The sequence below is a fragment of the Eumetopias jubatus genome, unplaced genomic scaffold (assembly GCF_037043125.1).
Source record: "Eumetopias jubatus isolate StellerSeaLion01/CBP00866 unplaced genomic scaffold, mEumJub1_p1.0 scaffold_4, whole genome shotgun sequence".
Taxonomy (NCBI): Eukaryota; Metazoa; Chordata; class Mammalia; order Carnivora; family Otariidae; genus Eumetopias; species Eumetopias jubatus.
In genome coordinates, this window is record NW_028274810.1 from 1,880,980 (window position 1) to 1,900,071 (window position 19,092).

Below are 19,092 nucleotides of genomic sequence, written 5' to 3' on the forward strand. Positions count from 1 at the left end.
AGACAGGGTCGGTGGGGGGACATGTCTCAGTCACTACAGTGAACTAAGGGTCAACTGGAGAAATAGCAGAGCACCAGCCGCAGAGATAGGCTCCCTCAGCATCCCTATCCCACGTCTGCCATGTTGGGATCGAGGGCTGCCCCCTTGGGCCCAGGCGGCTCCCGGCTTCTTGGATTTCCAGCAGGACAGGAGGAGCAAGCCTGGGGTGTGGAAAGCTATGACTCACTTGCCTGCGCAGGTTGGGGGCCACTTTTGCAGCTTATAGGTTGAACTCAGAGCACATTCCATTAGAACTAGCATTCAACACTCTGACTGGTGTGCGCGCAATTATAAATGTGAAGGTCCCCGCCAGCCCCCCCCCCGGAAACCTGTGGCCAGCCCTGAACTGCGGCAGTCCACCCACCCTCCTGTAAACCCTTTCCTGCCCTCAGCCTTGTGCTTCCAGAGCATGGCAATCTAGCCAAGTGCAGAAAGGGAGAGGGGAGGAAGGGGGCCCAAACCCGAGGGCTATCAACTTCCAGATGGCGGCGATCTACACTGACCTTAAGAATCTTCTTTCTCAGCACCTGTACAGTAGATTTTTACAAGGCTTTTGCTCTCATCAGCTGACGGTGTCTTGAGTTGCCCCTGGGAGAAACAGTGTTAAAGTTGGTGTGCAGAGGCTGTTTACAGAGGCTGTATCCCTTTCATGAATGAAACAAAGACAAATTGGCCCATAGGGCTTCTCTGGAGTGGTTCAAGCCTGCGGCAGTACAGGAATTATTAAAAAAGGGATAGCTATTGCCTAAAATTACAACTTTCCAGTCATTGTGTAAATACATTATTGCCTTACCTCCTTTACTTCTTAGATACTATTGATGGCCTTATCTTACCTGTGAGCAAACTGTGTGAAGTTAAGTAAATTTCCCAAAATCACACAGCCACCCGATGAAGTAGATACTCTTGACTGTTCCCATTTTACCGATGAGGAAGCTGAGGCAAACCTGGGATTGGCATCTCTGTCCATCACACTTAACACACTTCCGTGCCTGGGTCGTTCTGACTCCACCACCAGGATTTACTGTCCTCCTACTGTTACAAACGCAGGCACAGAAGTGTGTTAAGTGTGATGGACAGAGCTCCCCAAGGAGGCAGAGGTGGAGCAGACATTTCCTTGATCACTGATTTCAGGCCAGTTTTCAAACCTGAATTTTGAAAACTTTCTACTTTATAAAGAATGATACCCCAATCAAGAAATTGGTAAAGTTTTAATGATAAGGCAAATTTTGATAGTAGTGTATCATTAGTGTCCATTTTAGGGTCAGGGGGAGAAACTTCTGAAATAATAATACTAAGTAAAGTAAGTGTAAAAGGCTAGGCGTAAATGTTACAGAGTTGTCGTTAATTGTCTCTAATTAGCTGAGTACATTAGCCGCCGTCAGGAATACAAAATAAATGTGCTAAGTAAGGGGACAACACTCAGGCTGTTGATTCCCTCTGAAGTAACTTACTGTTCTCAGGAAAAATAAATCCACCACCAAAGGTAAGGATAAATGTGACAAAGGAAAGGAACTGGAAACAAGATTCAAGAATAATAGCCACTTCACCCATATCTAAAATATGAAGAAAAAAAAACCCTTCCAAGTCCTCTGTCCATTTGTGACATGCCCCACAAACATCCCCAAGGTTCTGAAGAGCCTACCCTAGAGTCGAAAACCATCGGAACTGTAGCACTGTTACCGCTCCTTCTCTTACTTTGTACTTCACCCCGTCTTGCCTAAACACAGGCCTCGTCCTGGAGCCCGCAGCCACTGGGAGAGAGGCTCTTGGGTTGATCTGCCCACTCTGTTTCGAAGGGGGCATGACAACAGGCCGCATAAAACAAGAGGAAAGCCTGGGGAGGTGCCTGGCCCGCAGCTGTGCCGTTTGCATGTCTGGCAACAGCCACCCTTTCTTCCTGGTCTTCATCTAATGACACTGGAGACCGCGGGCTCTTGCGGTAACCCTCACAGCTTGCCCCTCCTGGGTCGTAGGCATGTGTACGAACGTGAAGCTGAAGGAACGAGCCAGCACTGCTGTCTAGCTTCACTTAATTAGTAGAAAGGAGTTTAGACAGAGAAGGTACTTCAAAAATGTCACTTATTTGCACAGGCTTGCCACACCGTTAAAGCACACCAGGCCTTCATGCCAGAGGACCAGTTTTTCTTCCGTTAAGTATGTGCACACCTCCCTCCCTCTCCACATGTAAGGTTTTCTCACACTGGTTTGATGGTGTCCGGGCTGCACTGTAGCATGCGGGTGCTGTGCCTGGCACGACACAAGGTCAGCCAAGGGAAAGCTCTATGGCTGTGCCCGCAGGGTCCTGGGCTTGACCAAGCCCACGTACTTGCCTTCATCAGTCCTGGAGCACCTGGAACGCTCCAGAGCTTTGATTGCTTCCTGGTCTGTGGGCCGGGGTCCCGCATGAGGAGGTTGCTGTACTTGAGCAGTCCCCCGCCCCTGATCTCTCGGGGTTCTTGGTGGTGATCAGTCTGTTCTGCAGGTGGTCAAAGGCTTCCTTGAAGTCCCCGTACACGCTCTCCCTGATCACGGTGGGGTGGACGTGGTCAGGGATGGGGCTGCTGGAGCAGCCGTAGAAGAAGAGCAGAGAGTCCAGGATGATCTGAAAAGAGTCCACGCTAAACTCAAACTGGCACCGGATGGAGTCAACGAATTTCAGCTCCACGTTCTTCCTGTTCCTTTTGGAGAGGGAAATCAGGCTCCAGCGGTCAGTATCCGTGCAGACCTTCACCAGCTTCTGGACATACGCCTCCTTCAGGGTGACCGGGCTGATCTTGAGCTTGTTCACGCCCTCCAGCAGAAAGTTTGGAAGGGAGCACAGCACCACATCCCTGACCAGCTGAAATTCTGCCTCTGTGGGAAGAGCCACATGAAAGATCAGGTCCAGGTCTTTGCAACACAGGCTGTTGTCTTTGACCAAGACGTGGCCCGTTGCGGAGCCGTTCAGCCGGACGTCCTGCACTTTGATGCCTGCCTCCTCCAGCCGGCCGTACTCGAGGTGCCCCATGTGAGCGTTTATTTCGGGTGATGGGTTGCAGTAACTGCCCAGCGGCAGGAATGGGCTGGTGTGGAGAACGGACAGCAGGCTCCATCTGACCCCATGGCCCCCATGCTCATGGCCAAGGCCAGGACACAAGGCAGGCTGCAGGAGCCCCAGCACAGAGGTGAGGACAGCAGCTCCCTAGGATGTGGTGCCAGGCCTCCTGGCCATGCCTTACCAACTGGGGCTGTGGACCTGGTCATGTGGGTCCCTCTGATCCTGGCTTTTTGCAGGGACTGCAGGTCAGGAGACAGACCGCACCCTGCATAGACACCATTGGTAATGCTGTATTCTAGTAAAGCACCAAAACAGGGATCCAGAACATGAGGATTTCCCAGCACAATCAGCAAGACTTTGGGTCTGGTGATTGCAACATTAAATCTTTTTGAGTTGGATAAGAAACCCAGAAAATACCTATCATCTTCAAATCTATCTTCATTTGACCACGCGGTGGAGATGATGATGACCAAATATTCTTGCCCTCAAAACTCCTCTACTGATCCGAACTTTATGTCCATCAGATCAACATTTCGCAAAATAATTTCGATTTTTCCACCTGCTTCTGGTAGGGCGTGATCACACCAATGTCACTTGCAGACACTTGACTGGAGATGCCCCTGGCCGGGAGGCAGCAATAGCGCATGACCTGAACCACGACGGGCTCCTCCCTTCACGAGCTTTGCTGCCCTTCACGCCATGAAAATGAGGGGGAAGCCTTTCCCCCAGCAGGGAGGTCACTCCCTTGGGGTCTGCTCAGACTTCAAGCCCTCTGTGGTAGAGCAACCTGGACAGCAGCACCAACAGAGCTGGGTGGGATCTGTAGTTCCTCACGAGCTTTGTAACCAAGAGGGGGTTGTAGGCACCACAAGAACCAAGAGCATCTTCATCCCTCAGATATGCTGGCCAGGACATCAGTCTTTCCAACACAGAAACATTCAGCCCATAAGCCATGGCGAGTCTGGACTTCATGACGGGTCCAAACTGCATGGGGTCTCCGGCAAGGACAGTCTGGCTGTCGGCCTCTGAAACCAGCCCCAGCGGAATAAGGCGTTCCAGCTCACTCACTTGTCCCGCTTCATCCACAAACACATGTGTAAAATGTCCAACTCTCCCTCCTATTTGGTAAAAGAGACCCCTGCTGCTGCACGTCATGCTTATGATCCTGAAGCGCAAGGCCTTCCGGATACTTTCTCCATCTTTGCAGTCTGGTTGCATCAGTGGCTGTCTCCTTGAACCTGCAGGTGGCGTTTACATGGACCATGGCACCAGGCCACAGCACCTGGTTCTCATGCGGCCACAGACACACAAGGTCGACCACACTGTTGAAGGGTGCTCAGACCAATATTCGACTGTCCTGCAAAGCGTAGTTCACTGTAAAACAGCCTCTAGAACCGTCACCGTCTTCCTGGTTCCAGGAGGTCCAAAAAGAATATACAGGAGCGGGTGGCAGTCGCCACTCAGGATTCTTCTAGCCACTAACTTCTGGTTTTCGTTGAGCACAGGATTGAAAAATTCCTTCTCTCTCGCCTAGGGGATCTGAACTTCATTTACCAGATCAGTTGACTTTTCAGCAGAGGCCGCTGGCCCCGGCGTGTCCTGGGCACCAGCCCGCCTCTCCTTTGCTGCATGCTTAGTGTGCTCCTTTGGGGCTTTCCTATTCTTGATGGTGGACTGTCAATCGTTTTTGGTGTCTTGTGCATCATTCCAATTCCCCGTCACTTGGGGAGACTGTAAAATGATTTCTTCTGGAAACAACACTTTAACACCTAAGTGGGTGACATGTTCTAGTGCAAAGTGACACCATCTGCTTGTGGTCCTGTTATATGTAAATTCCACATCCATAGGTTCAAAGTTATATGCTTGCTCAAATTCTGGGTTAAGTTTAAGAATTAGGTATCTTCATGAATCTCAGTCACATAGCCGATGTATTCAATGACATGTCCATTGTACTCTTGAGTTTTTAAAATCAGCTTATCACCTGTAAACAGAGAAGGCCTGCTTTCAGCCAGTCCTGGGACCTCCAGAACCAGCAGGTCACCATTTCTTTTCAAGGTGACCCCACTCATGTTATACTCTTTCAGTTCTATTTCTGAATGAATCTCCTCAAGCCAGAGCAAAGTCAAAAACTTTTCCTTGTAGTTCTGATAAGGAAAATCTGTCCTAAGATGGCCGACCGAGCCAGTGAGGGAATCCCAGTCCTTGCCCTGGGGCTCTTCTGGGTTCTTCTCCCTGCTCTGCTTCCCACGCTCACCAATCCGGGTTCTTCTCCCTGCCCCGCTTCGCGCACACACCAAAAGTGCCAAGTACACAGAAATAGAGTGTATAAATTGCCCCCTTTGTGTGTGCTTGTGGCTCAGGCCTTTGGAGACCACTCTCTTCTGGGCCTGCCAGCATTAAATAAACCTCTTATCCTCCAAGATCTCCGGGTGCCGCTTGGTTCTTCCGTTGGGTGATCCAGTCCAGGTTCCGTAACATTTGGTTCCCTGACGGGGAAACCCAACCGCGATGGCCCATTGTTGCCACCGGTTTGGGGGCAACGGCGGGGCGGTGACTGAACGAGAGGGATCGTAACAGAAAAGGTGCGCCCTGACTAATTTTCGCCACTCTCCCACCCCTGTCACCTCTGGCCAGCCCTGCTCCGCTGTTCCTGCCAGACTGGAGGAGACTTGGCAGGTGAGGACCTGGTCCTGATGTTGGATTCCAGTAAGGCCTGGGGCCCCAGGACCCAGACAGGCCCACCCCCACTGGGGTGGAAGGGGAGCCTGATTACCTCCCAGAGACCTCTTAGAGGTCTCATAGGTAGGGATTCCCAGGGAGGGAATATAATAACTTCTGGAGTGAATGTGTGAGTGAATGTGCAGTCCGACTTGGCTTGCTCAAGCAACTGATTCTGTGACTCCATAGGCAGGCACCCTTAAGGTCCCCAGAAGCCTATGGAGTATGAGTGGGCCCATCTGCGATTCCGTGGTGAATGGCATACAGTCTGTGGAGGCATCAGAATAGTTTCCAATCATAAGTCACAACACTGAGACCACTACGGCTAAGCCTCACCTAAGCTCCTTCAGGACACGGCCAGACGGGCATCTGATTGGTCTCCTCATCTCAGGAGGCACCCCCCCCTTTGTCTTTCTCTGCGCCACCGCACTCAGAGACATCACCATGGTGTCAGGGCAGAGTAAACCTACGGTTCTAGAGACCATGATCAAAAATTTCAAGAAGGGGTTTTCGGGAGACTATGGAGTCAGGATGAACCCCAGCAAGTTGAGAACCCTATGTGAACTGGAATGGCCCACCTTTGATGTCAGGTGGCCTTCAGAAGGGACATTGGATGTCCCAGTGATTCGTTGAGTATGGTGAGTCATGACAGGAGAACCAGGACACCCTGACCAGTTTCAATACATTGACTCCTGGCTAGGAATTGCTCAGACCCTCCCCCCAGGTGCGATACGCTGGCAATAGGCAGGGACAGGCCAGAGTCTTAATCGCCTCATCCAAGCGACCTAAAGAAAATCAGCAAAAATCCCAGTCTTCACAAATCCTAGCCGGAGATCCCGAGGATGAACCAACCCTGTCCCCACCGTACGTACCCCCAAGATGGCCTACACCTGGCCCTTCAGCTCCAGACACTCGGCCACCATCGGTTTCACTGGTGCCCCCAGGCCCAAAAGATCCCCTTTGTCCAGGACCAGCAGCCAGACTGTGCCCCAGGCCAGATGCAAGTGCCCTCCAAATGCCAGTACGAGAGACGCAGGAACCCAAGAGGCACAATGAAGACGGGACAGTCCAACCTGGCCATTCCATGATGTATTATCAGCCCTTCACCACCACCGACCTCCTCAGCTGGAAACATAACACCCCATCCTACTCTGAGAAACCACAGGCTACGGTAGACCTCATAAAATCCCTCTTCCAGACTCATCGACCAACCTGGGAAGACTGCCAACAGTTACTCCGCACCCTGTTTAAACACAGAGGAAAGGAGGAGGATAATGAAAGGTGCACGGCAGTGCCTGGAAGAGCACGCACCAGTGGGAGTCATTGACCCTGCTGCCTGGGCTAACACAGCCGCACCCAAAGAGCACCCAGCAAGGGGCTTCACCACAACCAAGGGACAGGCCCACATCCGCCGGTACCAGGAGGCCCTCCTCCAGGGAATCTGGGCAGGAGCTAAGAAACCCATGAACATGACTAAGGTATCCTCAGTCACTCACAACCAGGGGAGTCCCCCAGGGACTACTACAAAAGACTGTGAAGCCTACAGGCTATACACTCCATTTGACCCCGAGGCACAGGAAAGCCAACAGATGGTAAACACCTCCTTCATGGCTCAAGCTGCCCCAGACATCAGAAAAAAAACTTGAGAAACTAGCGGGTTTTGCCAGGATGAACATCACCCAACTAACAGAGATTGCCAATAAGGTCTACATGAATGGGGAGGTCGCAGCTGAACGGGAAGCCGACAAAAAGATGAAAAAGAAAGTCAGCCTCCTGGCCACTGCCCTGAAAGAAAAGGACAACACAAAGGCAGGGAGACCCCAACCACCAAAAGGGGGGAAGCCCAGACCCTCCCTTGGCAAGGGATCAATGTGCCTACTGAAAGAGAAAGGACATGGGAAAAACGAATGTCCCAACCGGGGAAAGCCTCAAAAGCCCAGCCGCTACAAGGAAAAACCCCGAGAAGAGGACCTCATAGGCCTTGCAGGAATGGACTCAGACTGAGGGGGACCGGGCTCTTTCCTCCTTGGCTCCCATGAGCCCACGGTCAAAATGAAGTGGGGGGCCAACCAGTGATTTTTATGGTTGATACTGGGGCCAAGCACTCTCTTGTCACCTCCCCAGTGGCACCTTTCAGCAAAAGGACTGCGACCATCCTCGGGGCCACCGGGAACAGCCCTTTTGCCAGGCTCGCCAGTGCGAACTCAGGGGCCACAAGGTCCGACATGAATTCCTTTATCTGCCCGATTGCCCCATCCCTCTCCTGGGCCGAGACATAGTCTCCAAGCTTAGGGCTCAGATAATTTTTGAGCCCACAGGACACACTAGCCTCCCACTGAACCCAAGGCAGGAGGAGACAGGGTCTCTAATACTAGCAATTACCACACCAAGGGAAGAAGAATGGAGGCTATTCTGTGCCCAGGCCCAACCGAGCAGCCCGCCAGAGTTCAGACTCGCCTTCCCTTCAGTATGGGCTGAAGACAACCCACCTGGACTAGCCCGGAATTGGGCCCCTATCATTGTTGAACTGATCCCAGGAGCCCAACCTCAGAGGCAAAGGCAATACCCCCTTCCACAAGAAGCTAAGATCGGCATCCAAGAACATCTGACCAAACTCAAAGAAACAGGTATTCTAGTCGAGTGCCAGTCGGCCTGGAATACCCCACTCCTGCCAGTCAAGAAGCCAGGAGGGGTATACCAATCAGTTCAAGACCTGCGGGCCATCAACAAGGTGACCATCTCTCTTCACCCAGTGGTCCCGAATCCATACACCCGCCTCAGCCAAATCCCAGGGTCGGCCAGATGGTTCACTTGCCCAGATTTGAAGGATGCCTTCTTCTGCCTCTGCTTAGCTCCCCAGAGCCAGCCACTATTTGCCTTTGAATGGTCTGAACCTGATACAGGGCGCCAGATGCAACTGACTTGGATGCGCCTCCCGCAGTGGTTTAAAAACTCACCAACCCTCTTTGGGGAAGTGCTGGCCGTGGACCTCTCCAGCTTCCCAAGAGAGGCCACATGATGCACCCTCCTCCAGTATGTGGATGACCTCCTCCTCACCAGTGACACACAAAAAGACTGCACAAAAGGCACAAAGGCCCTCCTACAGCTCCTGTCAGACTCGGGATACCAATCCTCATGGAAGAAGGCACAAATCTGCCAACAACAGGTCTGATACCTTGGTTTCCTCCTCACCTAAGGGAAGAGAGAACTAGGGCCAGAGAGGAAAAGGGTCATCATCTCCCTGTCACAGCCCCAGACAAAAAGGGGCCTACGAGAATTCCTGGGGGCTGCAGGATTCTGCCGCATCTGGATCCCTGGGTTCTTGGCAATAGCAAGACCCTCTCTGATCTCTTAGGGGGACCAGAGCGAGAACCCCCTGCCTGGACTGAGGAAGTGGAAGCTGCTTTCACAGAGATAAAGACTGCCCAGGGGCAGGCTCCAGCCCTGGGCCTATCAGATGTAGAAAAACCCTTCAATCTCTTTGTGCATGAAAAGGAAAAAATAGCACTCGGGGTACTCACCCAGACTGTTGGACCCTGGCAATGGCCAGTTGCTTACCTGTCAAAGAAGCTGGACCCCGTGGCAGCCGGATGGCCGCTGTACCTCAGGGTGCTGGCAGCCACAGTCCTACTCATCAAGGAGGTGGACAAACTTACCCTGGGGCAAGAACAAGGTCCCTCATACAGTTGTGTCCCTCATGAACGCACAGGGACCCCGATTCCTTTCCAACTCTCAGCTAGCACAATACCAAGGGCTCCTCTGCGAAAACCCGTGAGTCACTCTTGAAACAGTAAGGACATTAAATCCAGCAACCTTTCTCCCCACAGAAGAGGGGGAACCAGACTGTGACTGCTCTGAGGTGACTGATGAAGTCTACAGGAGCCATCCAGATCTGCAGGATCAAGCCATAAAGAATCCAGAGCTCACATTGTTCAGCAATGGCAGCATTTACCTACAAGAGGGTACCCAGAAAGTGGGTTATGCAGTAACCACAACCACTGAAGTCCTAGAAGGCATTACCAGCGGGATGGTTATATGCCCTAGTCCGAGCCCTCACCCTCGGTGAAGGCAAGCGAGTCAACATCTATACTGACTCTTGGTACGCCTTTGCTACCTGTACATATACATGGAGCCATCTACAAGGAAAGGGACCTCCTAACCACAGCCAGAAAAGCTATCAAGAACAAAGAGGAGATACTGAGACTCCTCAAAGCTGTCTGACTTCCAAAGGAAGTAGCAATCCTGCACTGTAAGGGACACCAGAAAGGAGACGACCCCATAGCGCGGGGAAACCGTCTGGCAGATGAGGCAGCCAAGACCACAGCCAGTGAGGACATGGACAGAGCCCCTTCCCTCCCCATGGCCTTAACACCCCCAGAAGAAGTCCCTCCACCCAGTTACACTAAAAAGGAAAAGAATGGGCCATGGCTGAGGGAGCCACCCTGACTGAAAAGGGATGGTGGATGCTGTTCCAACAGTAACTGGAAGCCATCTAGTCAAGGAACACCACTGACTCACTCATCTGGGAAAAACTGCATTAGAGCCCTTCTCAAGAAGCACTACTACATCAGTCAGCTGCCAGCACTATGCTGAGCAATGAATGAACGATGCATAACATGTGCTAAAAATAATGCTCGGTTTGCACCATGGCCCCCGCCAGGTGTCCAGAGGATGGGAGCAACCCCCTTCGAAGATCTAGAGGTAGACTTCACAGATGTGTAGCCGAGCAAGGGGTTCAGATATCTTCTAGTAATAGTATGCACATACTCTGGGTGGGTTGAAGCCTTCCCGACTAGGACAGAACAAAGCCAGGAAGTAGCTAAAGTCCTCTTGTGGGAGATTGTGCTCCGGTTTGGCCTGCCATTAATAATCCATAGTGACAATGGACCCGCATTTGTGGCAGACATTGTACAGGTTTTGACCAAATCTCTCAACATCACCTGGAGACTCCATACCGCTTACCGGCCCCAAAGTTCAGGGAAAGTAGAGCGAATGAAGCACCCCCTCGAGGGAACCTTACTAAAATTTTGTCAGGAGACTAACTAACCTCCCATGGCCGGGTCTGCTACCCCTAGCTCTCCTGTGTGCTCGCTGCACACCCGGGACATCAGGTTTCTCCCCATCCGAATTAATATATGAACGGCCTGCCCCGTGCTTGGGAAGCCTTCCAGGAAACTTGCATCAGGTTGGAGATAAAGGGATAAAGGAGCAGCTTCAGGCCCTGGGGGCCACCCTAAATAAATTACAAAAGTACACCATCGAGAGGGCCCCAATCTCCTTAGGGTCTCAGGTACACTCCTTCCAGACAGGGGACTCAGTTTGGGTCAAAGATTTGAAGAAAGACCCCCTGAAACCACCGTGGACAGGGCCCCACACTATTGTTCTAACCGGCCCTAGTGCCCTCAAGGTCTCAGGTGTCACTCCGTGGGTCCACCACTCCAGAGTGAAGAAAGCTCATCATTCAAACGAGGAGCCACACCAGTGGAGAGTCCAGCCAGACTTCACGAACCCACTCCAGCTTCACCTTCGACGAGACCCCACCGACTGATGGACACCTGCTCACCGTGGTCCCTGGCTCCCATCGGCATGATTTCCCTCATCTTGGGAATCGGACTCTACACTGTTGCCCCTCCTGACTGGACTTTCCCCCAGAGGCTTACTATTGTCATTGCTTACTGGGTGTCCCTAGGGTGTATTACTGCACTTACTTGTCCACGGGTTTCATCTGCTGTTGGGTTAGCCACGATGGCTCCCTCTACCTGAGGTCAAAGATCCCACTTTTACTGGCCCTCTGCTGTCTACTCGTGAGCGCATTTCACCATGGTTTTCCTGGCCCCAGTCAATCCCGGTCTTCTGTTACCTGGTGTGCTGTTCTTCTGCACTGCCTCTAGCTTGCCTGGCCAGGCAAGGGGGCCAAACTCTTGTATCACTGTTACTGGCAAATGGACTTTCCAGTTTATCCCCCTCAATCCCACACCAGCGCCCCCACTGACTTCTTCCACCTGGGATGGGCACACACCAAAGGTTAACCTCCATTTTGACGGATGCCAGCTTCTTGATACCTCCTTAGAACCTCATAGACGGTGTTCCTACCATGGCCCTCACTCTGGTTACTGGCTGGTAGATATCTACATCTGTGGGGGCCCTATGCCTCAACAGCGAAACACCTGCCCTCAGTTCTGCTCACAAGCCTAGGGATGTGAGTCATGGGTGGCGACTTGGCCAGGAATGGAACGGGTCCACCAGGCGGCACCTTAAACAGCACAGTGACATCCGGATTTCCTTGTCACGCAAGGCCACCCCATCCTCTTGCCTTAACAATCACTGTATACCGCTCACCCTCTCAGTCTTAGAACCCAGTGCCACATCATGGGCTATAGGAATCATTCTCCTGTTGAGCCAATATCACCCTATGGGGACTGACCCCATGGCCAAATTTATGATTAATTACATGTTCACACCAAGGCTTACAGTCAACCCTCAGAGTCAGACAGAAAATAACACCCTGGTGCGTCCCTGGGTCCCCCATCCACAAGCGTGACTTTACTTTGTGCCTGAAGCTAGTAAAGCAGATTTGCCAGTGGCACCATGTGGTGTCCCTTTGATTTGAAGGTACCACCTCTCAAGTGACTGTCTGGGTTTGAAGAAGAAGGGATTTCAAGTACGGACCTGGCTGGGAACTAGGAGCCCCACCCTAAGTGTGCACACACACCCTCACACACCCATTCAGGATTTGTCACTTTCTGAGCTTAGAGGTCCTGGCTCTCTGCCTCTTGGCAGTTCACAAATAGGAACTCCAGCTGAGCTGTGGTCGGGGCTCTCACATCTGTGGGGGAGGGGAGCACAGATCCCCATCAGTCCCCGTCAGTCCTGGCACCTTGTGCTGGGCCAGGACCCCCTCCATCAATGCAGTGATCACAGGCCGCAGCACCCAGAGCCAGTGTCTGCTTATCAGCTGCTCAGCTCCCCTGGGCACAAGGTCTCCTGCCACAGCCCTGCTCACCCTTCCCCACAGGCGACACCCGCCAGCCTACCCCTTCAGGACCCCTCTGGGCACAGCGCTTAGCAACCACTTCTTTTAGCTCCATTCCAAGCCCAGGTTTCATGAAGGCAGCCTCCCCACACCCGCCCTTCCAGTCTCGGCTCCTGGAAGGCTGAGCCTCTGCCTTTCCCCCAGACGCTCATTCACAGGTCCCACACACAGCACAGACCAAACCCCTTAGCAACTGGATGGAGCGAAAACCCCCAGGCAACTGGTTTATTGGTTTCAACACTGGACTGTTGTTTTCCTTTCCAAAGTGCCTACTGTGGGGGTCCAGGGTATAAGGAATCCCAGGAGGGTCCCTCCGTGAGGGAGCCATAAAAAGAGGACAGCTCTGGGGGTAATCAGAGAGACGGGACTCGAGCAGAAGAGCCACAGGCTCCTGGGAGAACGGTAGTGTAAGAAGGGCCAGGAACGAGCTTATAACCAGCTGGCAGGATCAGCAGCCTGACAGACTAGATCCAGTCAGAGGCGTTTGATTTGGTGCACGCAGTGTACTTATAAATTGGTTGCCACATTTAAAAGTTGGAAGGTTCACATAACATAAAAGTCTGGCTTTTCTGGAGAAATTAGAAAGCTGGTAACTGGGCCTATGTTCCTTCCCGGCAACTCCTGAGGGGAGCAGGACCAGGGCAGCCCCCTCTGAGTGCCCTCGGTTTCCCATCACTCAGCCTGGCCCCTGACCCTTGGCTCACAAGGTCAAGAAACCAAGTTTCCCTGAGGTCAGGGCCAGCCTGACCAGTCTGAAGATCAGTCATGGATGGAGAGAGGCATGGGCAGTCTGGGAGCCCTCTAGAAATTGCAGGGATGAGTATAAGAGCCAAGTCTTCAGGAGGGATCGAGTTCACAGAAGAGCAAAGACATATAAGAAGGCCACTAGGGAAGTCCCTTCCTCATCCAGAAGGGCCGGATGGGGCCATCCTGACAACCACTCCGAAGTGTCCGGAACCCACCATCACAGCCGGGAGTCGGCCAGCCCATGTGGGGAGCTCCACCACATGTCCAGAACGATCTGAGAGGGCTGCCAGGGCCCCCAAGCTGAGAAAGACTTTGTAAGAGTTCTGGAAATGTTCCTCTTTACCTGTTTCCTCTTAGTGATTTACAGTAAATATCTCTAAGCCAAAAGTGTCCCATGAGTTTGTTTGGTGGGAGCAGGGGAGGAGGGCAGGCTGGGGAGACTAAGGGCTACAACATAGGAGAGGAATTCCCAAAGAGACAGAGGCGGGTGTAAATTCAGATTTGGGAGCCTGCTAGAAGGAAGAAAGAGTCCTGGGCCTGGGAAGTGATCCATGGAACCTACCAGGCCTTGATTACCCCTGTTGTTTCACAACACACCAGAGAAGTTTCTAGATCAGTGGTGTGCTGGAGCCAGTTCCTACCAGCTTGCAGGAGCCAATTGTCTACAACCTTCCCCAGCTTCAGAGGGTCCGTGGCTTCATACTGGTACCTTGAAAGCAGCCATCATGGGAATATTTCTACCACAGAAGTTGGCAAACTTCTGAGCCCTCCCCACCCCCAAGAGGCAGTTGTTAATTATCTACCCACATACCACTGCTGGTTCTCCCGTGGATCACCTACCTGTCACATCTGGCCCAGGATGTGCTTCTGTGAGAAGCACAGTGAGAAAACCCCCCAGACTCCACATTCCCCCATGGGTCCCAAACAGGAAATGAACCAAGCAGGCAAACAGCCTAAATCAGAATCCAACAGGAGTTCTAAATTATAATGAACCTTCACTGACTTCCCTCTGTTTTCTTTTTTTCTTTCTTTCTTCCTTTTTTCAAAATTTTTATTATTTTTATTTTTTTATTATGTTATGTTAGTCACCATACAGTACTTCATTAAGTTTTATTAATTTAAGTAATTTAAGTAATCTCTACACCCAACATGGGGCTTGAACTCATGACCCTGAGATCAAGAGTTACATGTTCCTCTGACTAAGCCAGCCAGGTGCCCCATTCCCTCTTTTTCCTAATTGCTTCTCCAGAGAGTCCAGGTCTGGGGAGAAGCTTTCTTTCCTCTAAGCGAGTTTTCTTTTTTCTTTCCGAGCTGAGTTCACATAGAAGGACTGGGGCCAAAGCTTGTGTTGTAACAAAACCCATTCAAGGCCCTTGCCGTATATTTCCACCTCCCTGCATAGCGGACCGCCCAGCCCACATCTAGACAGGGCTCAGTGTTGCACAAAGAACCTGCAAGATGAGTGAAATGGCCTCGAACAGCCTCCTCCATTCACTGACTGCAGGGCAACACCCATGCTTTTGCCGTCAGCATAGATGGTCTCTCAGATATATTTCTAATCACCTTCCATCTGTCATACCCTTCACCCTTGATGTCACAGACATCACCAGGTCTTTTTCTTTTCTTTTCTCTCTTCCAGATCTCTTCCCTCCCAGCTGGGAAATGAAGGTTGATCTGCTGAGCAGCCCGTTCAGTTCCCTGTATTGCCCTGGGCCACAGCACCCAGCTGAACATCAGCTCAAGGAAAATTAGTTACACAAGAAAAGATATTTAACTATAGTACTTGGCCAGACTGAGAACAAAACTTACATAAGCATAATGATGTAAATATTTGAAAGCAGATTTAACCAAAAGTTCTGAAACAACTGAAGTGGCAGGATGTCCATAGGAAAATTTTCCTGTTTCTCTCCTTTATAATTGCAGAGCACTTTTTTTTTTTAAGATTTTATTCATTTATTTGACAGAGAGAGACACAGTGAGAGAGGGAACACAAGCAGGGGGAGTGGGAGAGGGAGAGGCAGGCTTTCCTGCCGAGCAGGGAGCCCAACGCAGGGCTGGATCCCAGGACCCTGGGATCATGACCTGAGCCAAAGGCAGACGCTTAATGACTGAGCCACCCAGGCGCCCCTGCATAGCACTTCTGACACTAGATGTGTGGGGTTTCCCAACACCAAGAAATTCTCTGCAACACCAAGTAGATGTCCTACAATTCAATTCTTATTTTTTAAATATTTTATTTATTTCTTTGTTTATTTATTTATTTATTTATTTATTTATTTATTTATTTATTTGAGAGAGGGAGAGAGTGCACAGGGGGAGAGGTAGAGGTGGAGGGAGGAAGAGGGAAAGAATCCCAAGCAGACTCCCCTCTGAGCGCGGAGCCCAACGCAGGGCTCAATCTCATGACCCTGAGATCATTACCTGACTCGAAGCCAAGAGTCAGACGCTCAATTGACTCAGCCACCCAGGCCCCCTACAATTCAATTCTGACACTAACTGGAGTTAGGTGAAGACTCCACAGGTTAATGACTTAGTCCTACGACACTGCCCCCCCCCATTTCTGATGCCAATGGCAAGTGGTGGGTCCCTGGGTTACTTACACAATGTCTGTCTGACTTGGCTACAAATCAGAGGTTCCCATAACCTTTGTCTTAGATTCAATTGTTGGCTGGAACTGCTCACAGAACTCCAGGAAACACTTGTGTTTATTGGTTTATTATAAAATAAAGCATATGATAAAGGATACAGATGAACAGCCAGATGAAGAGATACATAAGATGTGGTCTGGGAGGGTCTTGAGCACAGGAACCACTATTCCCATAGAGTTGGGGTGTACCAACCTGGAAGCTCTCCAAGCCCCATACTTTCAGTATTTGTATGGAGGCTTTCACTTGGGCATAATGGATCATTAACTCAATCTCCAGCCCCTGTCCACTTCTTGAAGAATGGAGGGTGGTACCTACTGGGGAAGGTCATCAGGAAGACATAACTGCTGGTTGATCCATAAGTTGAACCCTAGTGATCAGAGGTCCTCTCCCCAACTCCTGTCCTTGGAATGTGGGTTTCACTTTCCTTTCCTACTCTGAGAGGCTGCTCCAAGGACATAGCCTTAAGTAATGATGTGGTGTTGAGAAGCCCTGCATAGTATACATGACTGAATCCAGTTAAGGCCCCTCTCTCCCTAAACCTAAAATGTGCCAGGTGGGTGCAGGGATCCACTTGTCTGGCTGCTACCCAAGACTAGCCTCTCCTATAAGTTCCCTTTCCTCCTTAAAACTGCCACCTACCAACCTGGAGTGATCTGCCTCTTTCTTCCGGTCTTTCTTCACCCTTCCCTTATGGGCTAGTTTCAGATTACACAGGGAAGCTCCCAAGGGGGTTCAAACCAACAGGAACTGTAAGTTCCAAGCTTCTCATCCTGGTTTGGTTTTGCTGGTGACCAGTGCCCATCCTGAAACTATCCAGGAGACTCATTTTCCAGAGTTGCCTCATTAGAACAAAAGACACTCAGATCACCCAGAAAATTCCCAAGGATTTAGGAGCTGTGTTCAGAAACCAGGGGCAGAAATCATTATATATTTTTTCTACTATTCCACAGTGTTCCTCTTCTAGGAGATTATGCGAAGTGAAATAAGTCAAGGAGAGAAAGTCAATAATCATATGGTTTCACTTATTTGTGCAACATAAGGAATAGCATGGAGGACACTAGGAGAAGGAAGGGAAAAATGAAGCAGGGGGGAAATCGGAGGGAGAGATGAACCATGGGGGACTATGGACTCTGAGAAACAAACAGGGTTTTAGAGGGGAGGGCGGTGGGTTAGCCTGGTGATGGGTATTAAGGTGGGCACGTATTGAATGGAGCACAGGGTGTTATACCCAAACAATGAATCATGGAACACTACATCAAAAACTAATGACGTAATGTATGGTGACTAACATAACATAATAAAATAAAATTTAAAAAAAAAAGAGCGTTCCTTTTCTAGTCAGGCAACAAGAGATGCTGATCCCACTGGAGTATACAATCTGCAAGGGAAGTCAGGCTGTGCAAGGGTGATAACTCAGCTCCCATGTGGCTCTTGGTCAATGATCAGATTCAGGCACTGATTCTTCTTGGAATTAGGACAGCAAGTGCCACCTTCCTGGGATCAGGCTCCTGTGGAGCCCCTCCTCCCTGCTCCCGTTTCCTCAGATTCCTCTCCAGTCCTTTCTGAGATTCCTCTTTTCTCTCTTGTCTCCTCCTCGAGTCCCATCTTTTCCATCAAGTAGCACAGATAGAGACTGCAAGGGAATGAAGGGGTGCCAGGTACCAGGGGAGGCCTGGGACAAGCCAGAGGGCACGAGGTATGGTGCCAGGCAGCTGCCACGGCACAGGAACCGACATGCTCTGCTGCCAGATCTTCCTCCTCATCCGGAGGTCTTTGACCAGCTTTGTGTGACACTCCCTGTTTTTTAAATGTTAGCAAAGAATTCGAATAGTTTTGGCTAGATCCAAAGACTGAATCAATCAGAAACCTGGTTTCCCTGTCCTTGAAGAAACTTCATTCAACTCTTCACAGAACATGAGGAGAATATTTCTATTCTAGTCTTCTGGGACAGCCAAATACAGAAAGTGGGGCAAAACCTGTAAACTTCCCTATTAAGTCAGTTTGATTTTTCAGAAACTGCCCCAAATCACCACCACCACCACCATCATCATCATAATTCCACCTTTGCACGGTTCTGACTTTCACAACATGCTTTTCTCCAGTGAATTAAAAACTAGGACTTCTAGTTGAAACCTGGCAGTTTTAATTCAATAGAAGAAATAACCACCACCAAAAATGCCCACAACCTTGCAGACACTGGCTGAACGCCCCTCCCGCCTTTCCACTGAAAGCTGTCTCTCTTGCAGACTTGCCAGGGACAAGGCCTCCACTGCCCAGCTCCCCACCTCACCCCCAGCACCCATCCCCTTCCCTGTGTTCCCAAAGCCTGACAGCACCTTTGTTAAGCTGACTTAACCAAATGATTCTCTGTCTCTGCCTCTAAGACCTTCTCCTTCTCACCGGTATCCCCTCCAGGGACCAGCCGGTGGAAGATTCTCTGTGTAACCCCTTGTCTGGGATATAAGAACAGGTAGCTAAGGGAGGTGAGTTGGTTTTCTGGGTGCCAGGACCATACCAGACAGAGGTCTTACGTGGTCTTGCTGCAGAGCACACACCACAAAGTCTCCACCAACACACACAGACACTCCACCAACACTCTCCAATCAAGAGACAGACCTCCCTTACCTTTCTGGGAATTTTCTTGGAATGTTCTTGGATTGCCCCCCAAACATTCCAGGGCAGCCCTCCAAGGCCCCATGTACCATATGCTATTTCTTTATGCACTTTTTTTCTCTTTAACAAATGTTTCTTTCTGGACTCAGGCCAGGCCTATTAAGCATTCATGCCCAAGCAGCATCTACTTCTCCCCCAGTGCTGGGTGGGGCTTGGAGCTAAAGGCTACAAACATCTGTCGGTGTTGTGTCAAACCA

General features: G+C 50.8%; 2 pseudogenes; both read right to left on the reverse strand.

Moving 5' to 3' along the window:
• Positions 1 to 2,319: 2,319 nt before the first annotated feature.
• Positions 2,320 to 11,382, reverse strand: LOC114197291 (terminal nucleotidyltransferase 5C-like; annotated as a pseudogene).
• Positions 3,153 to 9,429, reverse strand: LOC114197245 (RNA helicase Mov10l1-like; annotated as a pseudogene).
• Positions 11,383 to 19,092: the final 7,710 nt, after the last annotated feature.